Here is a 17,102-nt window from a genome sequence, read left to right on the forward strand (position 1 = left end):
TTGAAAAAAATCATCTATTATTTCTATCTGTTCTTTAATTCACCAATTCTTTGGGATTAAATTGGTCTCAAATTCATTGTAACCATTTCTTTAAAGGTTTTATATTGACTAGGAATATATTGACTATAATTTTTACTGAGTTGTGGTCAATAAAGGATATGTTTAACATTTCTATTTTTCTGTATTTGTGAGGTTTTTATGCCCTATTACAGAGGTATACAACCTCTGTCTGTGTCTCCCTCTCCAATTTACAGATGAGGTAAATTCAGGTTGACTTGCCCACAACATTCGCAAGTATAGTCTGAACCAGATTAAAATATAATTGGGAAATATTTAACAAAATAAATAAGAAATACAATAAAATATAGATAATATTAACATAGGGTTTTCTAAATCCAAATTTCTAAATATCAGACCTGCAGGGATTCTTATGTACTTATGCCTCCATTTCTAATTGAGTTTGACAATGAGACAGAATACCAAAACATTGCCCTGGTACAAAGTCAATTTTTGTAAACTTGCTATATAAAGCTGAGAATATGTATATTTATATTCCCTATCTATTCAATAGATCATTCAATAATTGTCAGAGATCTATCATATCTAACTTTTCTAAAATCCTATTCAAGTCTTTAACTTCTTTCTTGGTTACCTTTTGGTTAGATTTGTCCATGTTTCAATAAAGTATATTGAGCCACCAAAATATAGTTTTGTTTTCTATTTCTCTCTATACTTCATTTAACTTTTCTTTTAAGTACTTGTTTGTAATATGTAATTCAGTGCATATATATTAAGTATTGATATTAATTCATTGTCTATGGTACCTTTAAATAAATGGTTCCCGTTTGTCTCTTTTAATAGTGGGTATTTTGTTTCTGCTTTGTCTGACATCATGATTGCTACCTCTTTTTTTTTTAATTCATTTTTAATTCCATGAATTTTTATGTTTCAGTATATTTCTTTTAAACAACATTCTGTTTTCTTGGATATTCTACTATCTCATCCATTTTATAGGTAAGGTCATGCCATTCATGTTGATGATTGTAATTGTTAATTCAATTTCTCTCTGTCCATCCTGATGTACCCTTTTAACTCCTTACCTCCAACCCCATCTTTACAAAGAAAAAGAAGGCAGAGAGATTGTGTTTGATACTAAATGCTTCTTCTTGTCGCCCCCTCTCTTCTCCTCACCAAGAGTTCAAACACAAGTTTATACCCTTTCTATCTTTTAAATCCACATTCATGATCCATCCTCCAAAGATGGAGTTTGTCTTTTCTATTACTAGCCCTTCCCTTATTCTACCCTTCCTCTTAACCCTTAAGTCATGGATTCCTTCTTACCTCCCTTCCACCAGCACACCCACTACTGGCCACCTGACCTTCCATGTTTCATTTAAAGAACCCAAATTCAACACAGATTAGCCTGACTTCCCATAGGGGAACACAAGTAAGAGATAGTAAAAATACCTAATAGCCAATAACTGTACCCATGAACAACTTGCCCTGTGTCTCTAAATCCTGTCCCCTAGAAGGGAGTGACAAAGAGCTGGAAGGGTTGGAATTACCCAGTTCAGTCTTCTCATTTGATAGAAGCAAAAACTGAGCCTCAGAGAGAGAAAGCAATGTGTTTAGTCACACAACTAGTCACTGACAGAGACAGATGAGAATCCAGCACTCTGTCCCAGTGCTTTTTCCCCAGGAGGTGTTTCAAAGGAACCATAATATAATAGGTAACTGTGACCCAGTGGCAGAATGTTGGACTTAAAATCAGATGATTTAAATGCCCAGCTCAGACATTTACTAGCTATGAGACCATGGCCAAATCACTTAACCTGTTTCTTCATCTGTCATAAGATAATAATGGCACTTATACCATAGGGATCAAATTATAAGGATCAAATTAAATACCAAATGTAAAATGCTCTGCAGACCTTAAAGTCTATCATTATTACTTGCATCTTGGGTGAAATGCCAAATAGTCACTGTTTGGTTAGGCTATATTAATGATGTTATACCTCCACTGTCTCCATGATATCTTCCCTTAACACTCCAGAAGTAAGTGATTTCACCTTCCTTGAACCTCTGATTCATGGGTTGGGAACCTGCGACCTCAAGGCCACATGTTGCTCTCTAGGTCTTCAAGTGTGGTGAATCCAAACTTCACAGAACATATCCCTAGAAGGTCACATGTGGCCTCAAGACCGCAGGTTCCCCACCTCTGCTCTAAGACCATTCACGCACTTAATCATTGTCTCACATAGTTAGAATATGTCTACATGTGTGGCCTGGTTCCCCTAAAAGTTCCTCTAGGTTCAAGGCACAACTTGGGTCAGCATCCACTTAAAAATCACAGTGCCCAAGGCCCAACCAATATTTTCTTTTGCCAGATTTACCAGAAGAAACATTAGTTCAAAATAAAACATACTTAATTAAAAAGCATAAAGTCTTTTCTTCTATTACCATTAAGGTAAGGGAAGTAGGAGAAATACAACAGAAGTTCCACACTTCAGGGTTTGTAAGGCCTTTTTTGAAGTAATAAGACAAGGGTGCATTTATCAGGATGCATTGAAGAGACAAGGCTAATCAATTGAGGATGCTCTCCTGGGACCCCACATTACAATGCCTCTTTTTTCTACAAAGTCTGAAGCAATGGGTTTTCAGGACCCATCTCATACTTTTGTGCTCCTCTCTCAAGGGATCAATGATTCTCTTGATATCAGGTAAACTATTCAAGAAACATAAGAATTGGCAGGGGGAGGGAGGTATCAAAAGGAACTTAGCAAGAACTCATTGTCTTCTGGGAAGGTAAAGAAATTGGGAGACCTGAGGACTTCAGATGAGAAGTACAACTATGTCCTAGCCCGGAAAGACTAGCTGGGGGAACCAAAGGAAGGGGTTGCCAGCAGAATGCCAGAAACTAGGAGTCACAGTTCACATAGGATGCCAGTGAGTGTGTCGCCTCATAGTCAGATGGAGGATGCAGAGAGAGGGGCATACCAAGGTCTGAAAGTCGTTCAGCCAGCAGAGTTCTGAGGAATAATAGTTCACATATGTATAAGAGTTTACACATAATTCCTATTTTGTAGATGAAGAATCTGGGGATCAGAGAAATCAAATGACACTAGATGTCTACGAGGCATCTGGGCTAATATCCTGACTTCAATGGCTAGTACTCACTCCTATTCTATATTGAAGTACAGGATTCCACTAGAAGGGATATAATGATTCCCAAACTCAATTTCCTTCCAGTCCATTAAAAAAAAGTATTTACCAGACCAGAGGGGGATGTGGAACTAGGTAGCACAGTGGACAGAGCACCAAATCTGGAGGTTGGATGACTCCTCTTCCTAAGTTCAAATGTGGTCTCAGATACTTACTAGAGGTGTGACTCTGGGCAAGTCACATAACCCTGTTTACCTCAGTTTCCTCATCTGGATATGGAGAAGGAAATGGAAAACCATTCCAATATCTTTGCCAAGAAAACCCAAAATGGGGTCACAAAGAGTTCAACATGACTGAAAAGATTGAACAACAAAAACAAATGTATACAAACACAGAATGTGGAAAAACGGGAACCTCAAAGGGTATATGTATATACACATTCTTAATCTTGAAAGACTGAGGGGGGTTTTGATTCATGCCTGAAGAACAAGCCAATAATTTTCCCAAGGACAAGGACCAGAAGAAGGGTACTGAGTCCTGATGTACAAATGTAGATGGAGGTGAGAAATGAGAACAGGACTGTGTTGGAGCCTGGTCTCATCCTAGAAGGCAAGGGGCATTAAGGACAATCATTTAGCCTCATCTGAATCGTGCCTGAGTAAACAGCAAGACTGCTGGAGCAGCGACAAGAGCCTAAGAGAGTAAAGGACTTTTTAAAAGCCATTTCTTTGGACCAGAGAACTGGAAAAAAAAAGTATCATGGGGATTGAGAAGGCAGAGAAACCATGAACTGTTTTCCTGGTTGAAAGGTATAAGCATTTCTCCCTTCCACCATCCCAGTGTCCTTTCCCAGAGACTCCCAGAGGAAGCTTCTATCTACCTAGCTAAGGTTGTCCCTTTGTCTCAATGGGACTGTTACTTGTGAGAAAAATGTTGGGGCCAAAGACCTACATGGGAACTGAAGACCCAGTTCTACAACATTATTCCACAAGGATGGAGTGTGAAAGTAGACTGGAACTGAACCAGGTCCTCTGTGTCTCTCTGAATGGAGATGCTTAGTTTCAATGTGTGAGGTTGTAAGAACTTCTGATGAGGCATTTGATTAGGTAGGGCTGAGCCGGGTCCTGGGAAGGACCTTTGTTTCTCTTGGAAGAATGGTTCTTGTTTCTAGAAGCTGTTTGCCAAAATGAGGTGTAGGTGCCAATTCAGCTCGCTGTAGGTCAGAGACTAGTACCTCAAACAAAGGGCTGGAGATAATACAGAAACAGACTGTGTTCATTAAAGACTCACCATCACAAACATGTGAGAAGTATTCTTTACTTCTGTAACCCCGAAGGGGGAATTTGGGAGAAGAGGAGCACTGGGGACAACTAGAATGAACAAAGAATGCAAAAAGCATTTTGTGCCTAAATATCCCAGACACTGCTAAGGACTGGGGTTACAGATACAAGTCAGAATAGCTATTTGAAAAAAGAAAATATTTCCTCCATGGTGAGTTGAAGGAGCCCAGGTTTCCTCCGTCTGGAGGGGCAAGTGAGGGAGGCCAACGAACAAAATGACCATACTAATCCCGAGGCTTGTCCAGGCTTCAACAATTTGGAGGACCAGGTAAGTGACAGGAGCTTGTCCACTTCATTAGTGCCTCTTTATTCCTATGGCTGAGACTAATCAGGAGCCATTCACTTGTACTGGGAAGGAGTTCAAAAGATCTTAAACTCCCCCTATAACTGCCATAGACTGGTGGGCTGAGACTTGAACAGGATCCTGCTTCCTTAGGGCACTGATGTCTACTACTACATTGATGTTGTACCTTAACCAGTCTAGATGAGGCCTTAGTAGCAGAGGCCCCAGCTCAGATAGTAATCCATATGGTGGACAAGGGATAGGAAATCAACACTAATAAAACCAGGATCCAGTCAGATTAGTGAAGTTTGGGAGAATAGAGTGGCATTCTTCAGTTTTTGAGCCTTATTCATTATCCATTTGCAATGTCTGTTCAAGATAACCATGTGTCTCTAAAGTCTAGTCAACCTAGCCTTCTTGGTGTTACTCAGTTACAGCATTTCATCTATCATTCCCTTGATTTGTAGAAGCTGTTCCAGATGCCATCCAGAACAAGTTACATCTGATGCTTGACAGTGCAGCCGGCACCAGCAGAGTGGTGGGCAGGGTTGTGGATCTTGGTAGTTGGTAGAATGCTGACAGGTTTCATGAATACGTAACCATTCTGCCACAGGCTAAAGACAGGTTACAGTCCCAACATCCTTCCTCTTTCCCTAGTCCAATGTACTATCTACAAGGACCTGGCTCCTGAAGATTACTGTTTTGCCTAATTCAGCAAAGACTCCATGTACTATAAGAGAAATATGTGTAACTAAACCTTAGCAATCATTAGCTTTTAAGTTCCTTGAAGGCAGGGGTTGTCTTTTGCCTCTTTTTGTATCTTAACATTTAGCATGGTGCCTGGCACAGGGTAGGCAGTTGATAAATGTTTACTGATTGATTATTGATTAGCAGACATTGGAGTTCTCAAGAGGGAGTTATGTAGAATCATCCTGAAAGTCTACATTGCATTTATATTTATTAAGTGCCAACTATATACCAGGAACATAGCTTTACAAATATTATCTCATTTCAGGAGAAGGAGCTAGTAGTTGGTGGGATCAGAAAAAGCCTGATGTAAAAGGTAGTGATCAAGTTGATCTTTAAAGGAAAATAGTGTTTCTAAAGGGATTGGGGGAACACATTTCAAGTAGGGGGAACAGCTTCTACAAATCAAGGGGATGATAGATGAAATGCTGTAACTGAGTAACACCAAGAAGGCTAGGTTGACTAGACTTTAGAGACACATGGTTATCTTGAACAGACATTGCAAATGGATAATGAATAAGGCTCAAAAACTGAAGAAGAAGAAGAGCAGCTTAGCTTTATTTTGGAAAATTATTAAGATCATTGGATGATCCCCAAGCTTCTCCCTTAAAAAATACCCATCTTTTTAATACCAATATTCTTCTGGTGGTGTTATACAACTTCAAATTTTGGAATACTATAGTGACTGAAGAATCAGAATTGAGGTTTTACTCAAATGGTAATGAAGACATGCACGGAGTAGTCATGAACAGTCTGTCACACATTATAAGCAAGGAATTATGAAGGAGAAATGGTGTAAAAGATATTATCAAAAAGATGTATGGCTGAAGAGGATAAACTGGTCACATGGCAAGAGGGAGGAACGAACAATGGAAAATTCAGGTGCTGCATTGCTGTCTCTGCAATGCTGAGCAAGAATAAGGGGGAAGGGAATAAGCATTTGTTAAGTGCCTACTATGTGTCAGCACCACCCACATCAAAGAAGGCACTGTGCTCCATGAGCAAAGCACAAGAGAAATGTGAGACACACAAATTCAGACCCATCTCCATCCCAAATATTCTACTGTTAGAACTGGTGCCCAACCTCTATGGTAGAGCCTTCCAAGCTCGTATTGGACTGAATTGGTCATAATCAAACACATTGTGCCTTGACCCCCAATGTTGCGATGTCATTGGTCTTCTTCAAGTACGAAGAATGAACAACTATCTGCCAGGCACTGATCTAAGCATTCTACAAATATTCTCTAATTTGATCCTCACAACAGTCCTGGGAGAGAAGTGCTATTATTTCTCCTATTTTACAGTTGAGGAAACTGAGGTAGACAAAGATCAAGTGATTTGCCCAAGGTCATACAGCTATTGAGTGTCTGTGGCTGGCTTTGAACTCAAGTCTTCCTGATTCTGGGCTCAGCACTCTACCCAGTGTCCCACCCAGCAGCCTCAGCACATTGGGGGGGCCTTCTGTGACAAACTGTGGGAAAACATGAACAACAGTAACCCCGTACAGGTTGACATGGATGAGATGCAATTTGCATCATGTAGGAAATATCCACATCGAGTAGTTGAGAAGAGATTACCTTAATAAAGGCCCAGATTGCATACTAATCACATTTTCAGGAAATAAAAGGTTGGGAGGGATAGTTAATATATTAGATGACAGAATCTGAAACTGAAAACATTGACAGCCTATCACAATAAGGTGAATCTAAAAATAAGAAATATTGGAATATTTAATAGGAATAAATTTTTAATGGGGAATGAAAACAAAATTCTATATTTTTGTCAAAAAAAACTCACAAGCTCAGAATAGGGGAAAGGAGCAAATGAGAATGGATAAATAAAAAAAATTTATTATGTACTTACCATGTGCCAAGAGCTAAGTGCTGAGCATACAATGAGAAAAAATGACACAGCTTATACACTCAAGGAGCTCATGCTGTAATTGGTGGAGACATCAGATATAAGATACTTTCTATGTCTTTCTAGGGTCTACCAAGTCAGCCACACACATTTAATAGCTGTGTAAACTTGGGCATGTCACTTAATCTCAGGGCAGATGGAGATGCTTTTAAGTTCTTGAAAAAGATATAGTGGTGGGGTAGATGACAAAGTCCAGGGGGCACTTAGGTCAGATGGCAGTTGTGTTTGTCCTTCGTTCTTGAAGAGGACTGTGACATCAAGATGATGACATGACTTACAGCTGATTTTGTTTTGAGGGAGGGAGGGCTGCGCAAGGTCACCAGCCTCACTTTCTGCTCCTGAGACATCTGGGGCCAGTGGCCTGATATTCATCAGGATGACTGGAGATGGCCCAGGATACAATGGGAGACCCTGGCCCTTTAAGGCTAAAGTCTCATCACATTTTTATTTTGAGTGAGATACATCCATTCAATGAATAGGCTTCTATAAGAAGTTTCTCAAGAGATGGCCCCTTTAATCAAAACAAGGACCCTCAGATGGCAGTAGGGGAGTTTGGTAAGGCCTGGTGGTCCTTCATGGAATCTTCCTGGAAGGATTACAGACAGTGAATCCCAGCCCACCCACGGAGGCCATGCTGCTCTTCTCGCCTGGTGACCTGGCATGAGATCCTACGACCTATTACTTATAGGCAAGTTATTTAACCTCTTTGGGCTCTCGTAGGAGGAAAGGTCTGATTTGGATGATGTCTAACATCAAGCTTCACTCTCAATTCTACTCACTCGAGGCATCCCTATTAGTTCTTCAATTAAATAATTCAATAATCATAATTCGTAATGCCCTCACCCTAGGGAAATTACTTCCTATGGACTTTGTATTACATATATATATATATATATACACACACATACACACGTTAGCTTCCCCCTCCAAATGAATGTAAATGCCTTGAAGAAAGAGACCATTTCTGTTTCTGTCTACATTCTCAATGCTTACCAGCCAATGAGGGAGAAATAATGAACAAAAGCAACCCTGGTTTGTAATAAAAACTCATTTCTAAAATGAGTTGTATTTTCTTATCTGGCTCCTGTTTGCAGATATTATGCTGGTTTCATCAAGACCTGGAGCACTACAAAATTTCTTGAAAGAGATAAAGTGTTTGGTCTGACTAACCACACAGGAAAGTGTAATGAAAAATGTTTATAGAATTTGTCCATCAGTATGCATATTTGGGACAGATAGTGCAGATGGACAAGTTGGACTCAGAGTTAAACAGAAAAGTGGGCTGGACTACCTTTGGGAAATTGAAAAGCATCTTTAATGACCTCAAGATTTCTTCTCCCATTTCCCTTCCAATAAAAAGACTCATATATTGAATACCAACATTCTAGCAGTGTTGTTTTATGAGAGCAGGACAGACAGCTATAGTCTCTAAACAACTGAAAATAAATGTCACACAGAGGGCAATGGTAATGCACATGATGTAACATCTAACCAAAGAAGAACTCCCAGGAACGGGAGTAAAAGATGTAATCAGGGAAATATATGCTAGAAAGAACAGGCCAAACTCATGTCAAGGGTAGGGAATGAAAGGTAGACAGCTTGAGAATTCTAGCAGTATCCTTGAGATGCCAGGAAAAAGAAGTGCCTCCAGCATTGGGTAAACCCCATATAGGAAGACCTGTATAGGAGTTGCACAGGATACACAGGGATGGATAGGTTGTGATCTATGTCAGAGAGAAAAAATGGTGAGATTACAAATGCATTTCAATATTTAATTATTCCTAACACTTAGCGCAGTACATGGAACATAATGGACATTGAATGGAGGCTTATTCAATTGAACGAATGCATCATTCCTGAAGCTTACATGCTTTGAGCAACTACTTGTGATTATCCCATGCCAACTTGAAAAGTGGCCTGGACAGAGGAGAGGACAGAAGTGTACGTCAGAACCGCAAGGAATCTTAGGGTCCAATGACCTCATTTTCCTGATAAGTAAAGTAAGAAGGTAAATAACTGGTCCAAGGTTATTGGTAGAACTGAGAACCATGTCCCCTGACTCCCAATCCAGGGATCTTTCTATTGCATCATGTGTGTGGCCTGGGATCAGGGGATGTATAAGACAGATATCTCCCTTGAAAGAGATTATACTTGCGAAAAGTTCCCTACAGCAATGACATAGGGGAAAGAACGCTAGATTGTGAGGCAGGAAGCCTGGTTTCAAGACGCTATCTCTGCTACTAATTAGCATTGTGAGCATCTCGTTAAACTTCTCTGCGTCTCAGTTTCCTCAGCTATCAAATAGGAATATTAATACACATACCAAATAGAGCTATTGTTTAAAGACAATAGTTGCAAAAAGTGCTTTGTAAAGCAGAGACAGAGATAGAGATGGGAGAGGGGAGGAATAGGGAGAGACAGACAGACAGAGACAGAGAGAAACAGAGAGATAGAGAGCTACAGAGATAGCTTCATTTAGCTATATAGATAAAAGGATTTAATCTTTCTACACACAAATATCTCATCCAGGTATAAGGCTAAGAAAAATCAGTAGGGATAAAGAGAAGGCCAAGAGGAGGAATAGAAAACTGCAATAAAAATTAAACTCACATTAGGAAGGTGAGTTCAGGACCAATGAAGACTATGGCAGTCCCAAGGCTCTCTCCTTCCAAGCAGGAGCAGGCTGAGACGTTCCCCATCCCCTTTGAAGGTGGGCTATCTCAACAGCCCTCTTAGCCAGACCATACCCAGTGCTTCACTGCCTCAGAGATCTAATCCTGTAGTGAGGATGAGGCTGAATCAGTGAGTTGGCTGCTCTCTGACCTTTCACACCAGAGGGGTCCTCTTGCCCAATAACTTCCATTGCACAGCCCTTCTGACTCCAGCCTGGCCCCACTCCCTGTGGAGCTCCCCAGAACAAAAGGACCCTTGTGTTCCCTTCCTTCACCAGGCTCCAGACCTGCTCCCCAGGCCTATTTGTTTGCTCAGCTTCTGGCTGCCTCCTTTCATGGCCCCAAACCCACCCACAGCTCAAAAGTTACAAGAGACCTCACCCCAACTTCCTAATCCCCACCCCCTTACATATCCACCCCTTAGCCCTGGACTCCTATTGCCCTAAATTCAAGACGACTGCCAGACTGGGTTGATTTCACAGGCAGACCCAGATCTCAAAGCAGGGCAAGAAATTTCAGGTTCCTCACCAACCCCACTGGTACTGGAGTGCTGTTCTGGATCTGCTCTGTCCAGGAAGAGAATTCTTTAATCATTAGGGTGTTAATAACGACATGTGCTAACCCTCCCAGGGGCTGTTTGCATTTTTGGAATGTATGGCATAGAAATAAATTGAATGTGTGTCATTACACACTACATGAATGAATCTCTATTGTTTTGTGTGTCAAAAAAAAAACAAAACCAAAATCAAAAATCAGATTCAGCTGAGTGACACAGTGGATGTACTGCTGGGCTTGGAGTCAGGAATCACTGAAATCAAAGCCAGCCTTAAATACTTCCTTAGCTGTGTGACTTTGGGCAAGTCACTTGACTAGTGGCTGCCTCAGTTTTCTCAAATGTAAAATTGAATAGTAATAGCACCTACTTCCCAGGGTTGTTGTGAAAATCAAATCAAGTATTTGCAAAGCACTTAGCCCAGTGCCTAACACACAGGAGGCACTTCATGAATGCTCATTTCTTTCCCTTATCTACTCTTTATGGACCCCTTTTAAAATCTGGTGAATCCTATGAACCTCCTCTCAGAAAATGTTTTTAAATGCATAAAATCAAATATGCAGGAGTAGAAAGGAAAACAAACATAGTGAAATAATTATCAAGGTATTCTTAAGAAGCTCACAGTCCCCAGGTTAAGAGCCCCTGCTCTAAGCTATGGAGTTTTAGGATTTATGAAGAAGATAAGGGGGGAGGGAGGACTTTGCTGCCCAAATCCTAATCCATATATGCCTTCCTACTCACAAGGAAAACCTAAGATATAATCTAATGGAGCTCCCCTTGCCTCACCTGGCACAACCATCCAATTCTTGTAGAGTCCTTCCCTGGCAGTGCATACCTTACAAGGAAGACAGTATAATAGTGTGGAAAGCAGGCCAAGATTGGAGCCAGAGGACCCATTTTCAAATCCTGGCTCTGATTCTTACCTTCTCTTTTTCTTGGGCAAGGTTCTTGAATGACAGCATGTACACCTATCAGCTGTCTTCTAAAAGAACATCTTTGTGGCCAAGGCTTCTTATACTTTACATCCCTGCACGCTACAATCCAATAACTGGTCTTCTTGCAGGTCTTGTAGATGACATTTCAGCTCTTGACTTAGTGCCTTTTCCCAGGCAATTAGCCAATGTCTATAATGCCTAATTTATTTTTTTAAAAACAAACAAGCAAATTTTTAAAGTTTTCAAAAAGGGGTAGTTACAATATGAACTGGTACAAAATATCATGCCTTACTCCTCTTCCTCCGCCCCCCAACTATGTCACACTCTCTCCACAAGTACACAGATTCCAGGAGAAAGTGAGTTCAAGATTAGAGAGAGTACATGTGGCAAAAGGGGAGAAACTCGCATCACTTGGTTGCTGTGATGCTTTTTTCATTAATGGCATTCTCAAGGTGCTTCCTTGAGTCATGGTACTGCTTCTTTTGCTGGGCTCTTTGTGGAGACGTGAATCCAGTCTGTTCTTGGCTCCCCATACAGGCACTGCTGACAACTGATCAGTTGGATGCTGCTGGGATACTGATGGGAAGGTTTCCCTGACTTCCATCGAGACTCTGTACAAGTCCCACCTTCCGCAAATGCCCTTTCCTGGTTTCCCTCATAACCCTCGTGCTTTCTCTCTGAAATTACCTCCCATGGTACATAGCAATTATTTTTGTTCCAGCGAGAAACTCCGAGATTCCCCTCCTAGATTGATTCTTTTTATGGAGGCAGCGTAGGCCATTTTTTGCCTCAATTCTTACTTTGCCTTTAATTACTGAATGGCTTTGCCTCAGACAAACTGAGACCTGGGGAAAAAGGTCAAGGTCTCCCACTGCATCTGGGAGCCATCACCAGTTGTCTTGACCTATTACATCTTGCCACTTGACTCCAATGACTCTGGAGGAGATAGTGAGGCTGGATGATTTTGCACAGCTCTGCCTTGCTTAAATCCAATTCACTTGCAAGTCAAGACAACCCCTTCATGATGGCATTGGTCCTCCTCAAGAATGGAAGAGTAACACTCCCATTCACACTACATATTTCCTGTGTTCATTGTTGTTTTCATGTTGTGCCCCTCTTCCCAGTCAACAGAGTGTGAGCTCTTTGAGGTATGGGCTATATTTTTACCTTTCTTTGTAGGCTCAGTGCTTATTAGCCTGGATTCTGGAACATAGCAAGTGCTTAAAATATGTTTATTAACTGACTTTTGACTGTAAAATTTTCTCATCTGTAAAATGACAAGTTTGGATTATATGATCTTCAATGTTCTTTCTAGATCTAAATCTTGAAAGCCCATGTTGTCACAGCTTGAAGAGAACTTGGAAATGATTAATTTCAGTTTATTAATTTTATTTTTTAAAAATATAATTTGCTGATGTTTACAAATACTGCCAACTAGGATTACTTTTGCACCACTTCAAATAAAATATTAACTTCTAGGCTGTTTTAAAAATGATACACATTTTTATCCAGTAAACAAAAAGTTACAATTTACAAAGCACCCTAATTAGATAAACTGTTCATTTTTTTAAAAAGTGGAATCATTTGATTCCTTTATGAAGTGCAAATTAAAACATTTCTCCTTGAGATCTTGAGGTTATCATCATGTTAGGATTAGCCAAGTGTGGGGATATGCAAGATTATCTAGAGGGGTGTGTAATAGACACACCTTATTTAAATTAATATATTATGCATAACAAAATTCAGTCAATACATGAAAAACAGAAAGCATTTTTCCAATATTGAGGCTACTCACAAGCCACAATTAAATTAAGATTAATTCAATTAAGTTTTGCATTATCCTTTGTGCCAGTATTGATGAATTACATAATCTTGGAGTTAGAGAAGGAAAACAACTATTGCTGGAAAAAATTATTCCAGGTAGTCACTTGTCTTGAATGAGGAGAAATAGAATATCCAAGAGTTTAGTATTGAAAGTTAGAGTCAGTATAATAACTCAGCACTTTCCTGCTAGCCAATTAATTTGACCATTCAACTTTAGGTTTCAGGGTGACTATTTTAATTCAAGGTCAAGTTGCCTGTATAATATTGTCAGATGAATTTCCTCTCAGACTGTCCCTTCTATGGTGAGTTTCCCTTTTTTACTGAATTAAATGTATTATTTCTTCTGTCATCCTCTTAATCCTCTACTTTGGGGATGTATAAAGTGTTCAAGGAAAACTAGCACCTCTGATGTGAGGGCTTGATGAACTTTTTTCAGAACTGCTCATTCACCTTTGGTGTCCACCTGTGTCTCCAAGGAACTGTGGTAAGCTGTCTTGGTAGATGGGCTAAACTTATGGGCCTCAAAACTGTCAATGAGTTAGGGGGCTGTCTATCCCCAAGGCTGCAAAGACATCCCCTGGTGGTACGGGCAGATGAAAACAACTTGTTCCGATGGTCATAAAGGCAGCTAAAGCGGTGCTGTGGAGCATGCAGTTTGGTCAGACATCAAAGATGTCAAGGTCATCTACTTTATCCTGAGTCATCTTGACTTTTGTCTTGCCACTAGATTTTGATGACTAGAAGAGTGAGGCTGACGACTTTGTGCAACCTTACCTCATTTAAATCCAATTCATGAATGAGTCGAGACATCACCCTATGATGTCATAATCCTCTTCAAAAACAAAGAACAAACACCTTCTATTTAAAGTCCTTTCAGAATATCCTTGGAGAGTTCCACGAGAGGAAGATAGAGGGATGGAAAGTCCAAGGAGGGAAGACTGGGTATAGGAATATCCTTGACTTTCCTTACATTTGCTGCAAAAGACTGCCAAGTGGAGGAGAGTTTGGAACACTTTCTGAATGTGGCAGTGGGCTCCCTAATTCAAATTTTTCTATAAAGCGCACATCCAACTCTGGTTCAGCGGAGTTGCAAGTTATTTTCTCTCCTCAACCTTTCATTGCCAACCATCAGAAACTTTAAGTACCTTTTCAATCAAATCTTCAATCTTCTATTGCCTAAAATTCTATTATTTTTGTCATCACCTAGGGCCTTGTAAGCAACACACAGTTCTGTTGGCTCTTTCCACTTCTAAAGGAGAAAAATAGCCTGAGTCCTTGTTAAAGTCAAGTGGCATTTCTAAAAAGTGATTCTCTGTGGCAGGATCATACTCCTGAGACGGAAGGATGTTTGGACTGCCGGTATCTTCTTCACAGGGTTTGTATGATGTCTGAAGATGAGTAGCTACATGTGAGCCCTTTGGGGCTTTCAAGGTTTCCTCTGGTCTGACCCGTTAATGCTTTGCTAGAGATAGGTTGTTTCCTGGGACCATCCTTTTGTAAGCGCAATGATAACTGAGCTGGTTCAATATGGAGCAGTTCAGTGATTTTAGAAAATTAGGTAGCTGCCTTTTGGGACAAGCTATAGTCTTTTCTGTTCTTCTGACTTCTACAAAAGCTTGGAGGTAGGGGGCAGGGAGAAAAAAGAAGAGGGATATGGGGACCCAAGGCAAGAAGGGCTGGAAAATGGTGGGGTGTTCAGACACACTCGTCTTGATAGAGCTTCTAAGGGGCTAGGTCTGTGCTACTACAGGATCAAAATGCCCTTTTTTCCTTCCTGAATTGCTATTGTCATAGCTAAGGTCCACCTCAGGAAACCCACATCCAGAGAAGAGACTTGCAAAGTCAAGACTAAAACCCAGGTTTCCCCTACATTTTCCATCACATTGGATTAATAAGGCGGTGTAATTCAGAAGATAGCAGTTCCCTTAATGGCCCCCACCCCTATTAGATCTCATGATTTGTTGGAGGGAACAAAGGGCAGCTAGATCATTTTCACAGAGTAAATGTGAGGATGCTGTAAACTCCTTGGGCTTCTAGCTGTCACAAAGCTACTATTTGCTGAGATAAAGATGCCTGCTTGGCCAGATCTAAGAATACACTTCTTACAATCCAAGCCACAAGCAAGCAGTCTACAGGTTGCTCCACCCTGACAGACCCAGGAAGTCTCCCTTTTTGGGGACAAGGTGGAGCAGTTGTGTGTGCCAATGGCAAAACTCATGAATTTCAAGCCACAGCAAGAAGCCCTCCAGTGCCTCTACATCCTTAGTTGGTGCAGCAATGGTGTAGTGACTAGAGAAGCTTCCCATGTTGAAAATAGGTTATGTGGCCAACATAGCTATACATTCTGCCTCTTCTGTTTGTAGCTGTTTTTAGGCTGTGAGGTTTTGGTGGAGGTTTCTGTGTTCTGCACATCCTGAGCCTGCTAAAGAATAATTGATTGAGAGTAGAAGTGAACCTCACTGATCTCAGGTGGTTTGTCATGGAATAAATGTTGAAAAGGACAACAGCACCCACCACCCGAACCTCCCTCATTCCCTGCCCTCTACCCTTGACTTACCAACATATGACTATTCACCCCGGGGCTGGATTACTTCCTGGTCACCTTTCTCGATTCCACCACTTCTTTAAATGCTTTTTAAGGCTCCAGGAGAAGAGATCATTCCCAATCGGCCTTCATAATGATGCTGGAGTTCTCAATCAACCCTTGACTATCTAATCACTTTCGGGAAAAATGTTAATGCTCCTCTTCCAATGATCCTACTCAGCTGACCTTTGGCATTTATTCCAAACCAAAGAGAGCTCACTGGACCTAGATGCCTGTGTTATTAGTCATGGATCAGGAAAGATATTTCATCTGAAAACAGTGTGGTGTATAAGCTATAGCAGCATGAAGATACCAGCCCCATTAGGGCAATCAAACATGAGAATGAATGAGCAGATGTTATCTGCCCCTGGATTATCTTCAGGAAGATAACCCACCATTAGCCCAACATGGTTTTCATATTTTCCTATGTGAAAGAAGGGATCTGGACCAAAGGGCTATGTCCCCTGTCTGTGATATAGTACCTACAGAGACATCTATGAAATTCCTCCACTTAGAAGTGCTATACTTTGATGTCTTGAGTCATGAAGGTGACCCCTGGATTCTCCAAGATTATACCAGAAGGGCACAAGCTCTGGCAGAGCCTACCAAGCAAATGACTATCTGTCAACTTAGTACCTGCCTAGCTAAACTTGGAAACACTCATCATGAGAAGGCTGAGCTCTGGGCAATTAATGTTTTCAGTTACAGAAAAACATGAAGTCTACTACGGTGTAGCAGGGCTTTAATTAACCTTGGTCAAAGAGTGTGGCCCAGAATTTGCAATAGCTCCTGGGCTAAACTGAGAGGGAATAAGTATAGGAGGCAAGTGTTCTTATCCCATAATAGACCAGGTCAGGGACAGAAAGTATGCTAGACCTTGCTACCATAGTGAAGCATGTTTCATTTATGGCAGAGATTTTTTTCTACTCTAGACCCCTCAGCAGCCCTCCATATTCATGCTACACAGCTCGCAGTTCCCACCTGTGATCAATGGATTGTTCTCAAGTTCAATATCCCCAGCCTAGAAGTGACTCTTTTTGCAGCTGCCCAACTGGAGTAAAATCAAGAGTCTGGGAAATGCA

Source organism: Notamacropus eugenii, chromosome 2 (assembly GCF_028372415.1).
Source record: "Notamacropus eugenii isolate mMacEug1 chromosome 2, mMacEug1.pri_v2, whole genome shotgun sequence".
Taxonomy (NCBI): domain Eukaryota; kingdom Metazoa; phylum Chordata; class Mammalia; order Diprotodontia; family Macropodidae; genus Notamacropus; species Notamacropus eugenii.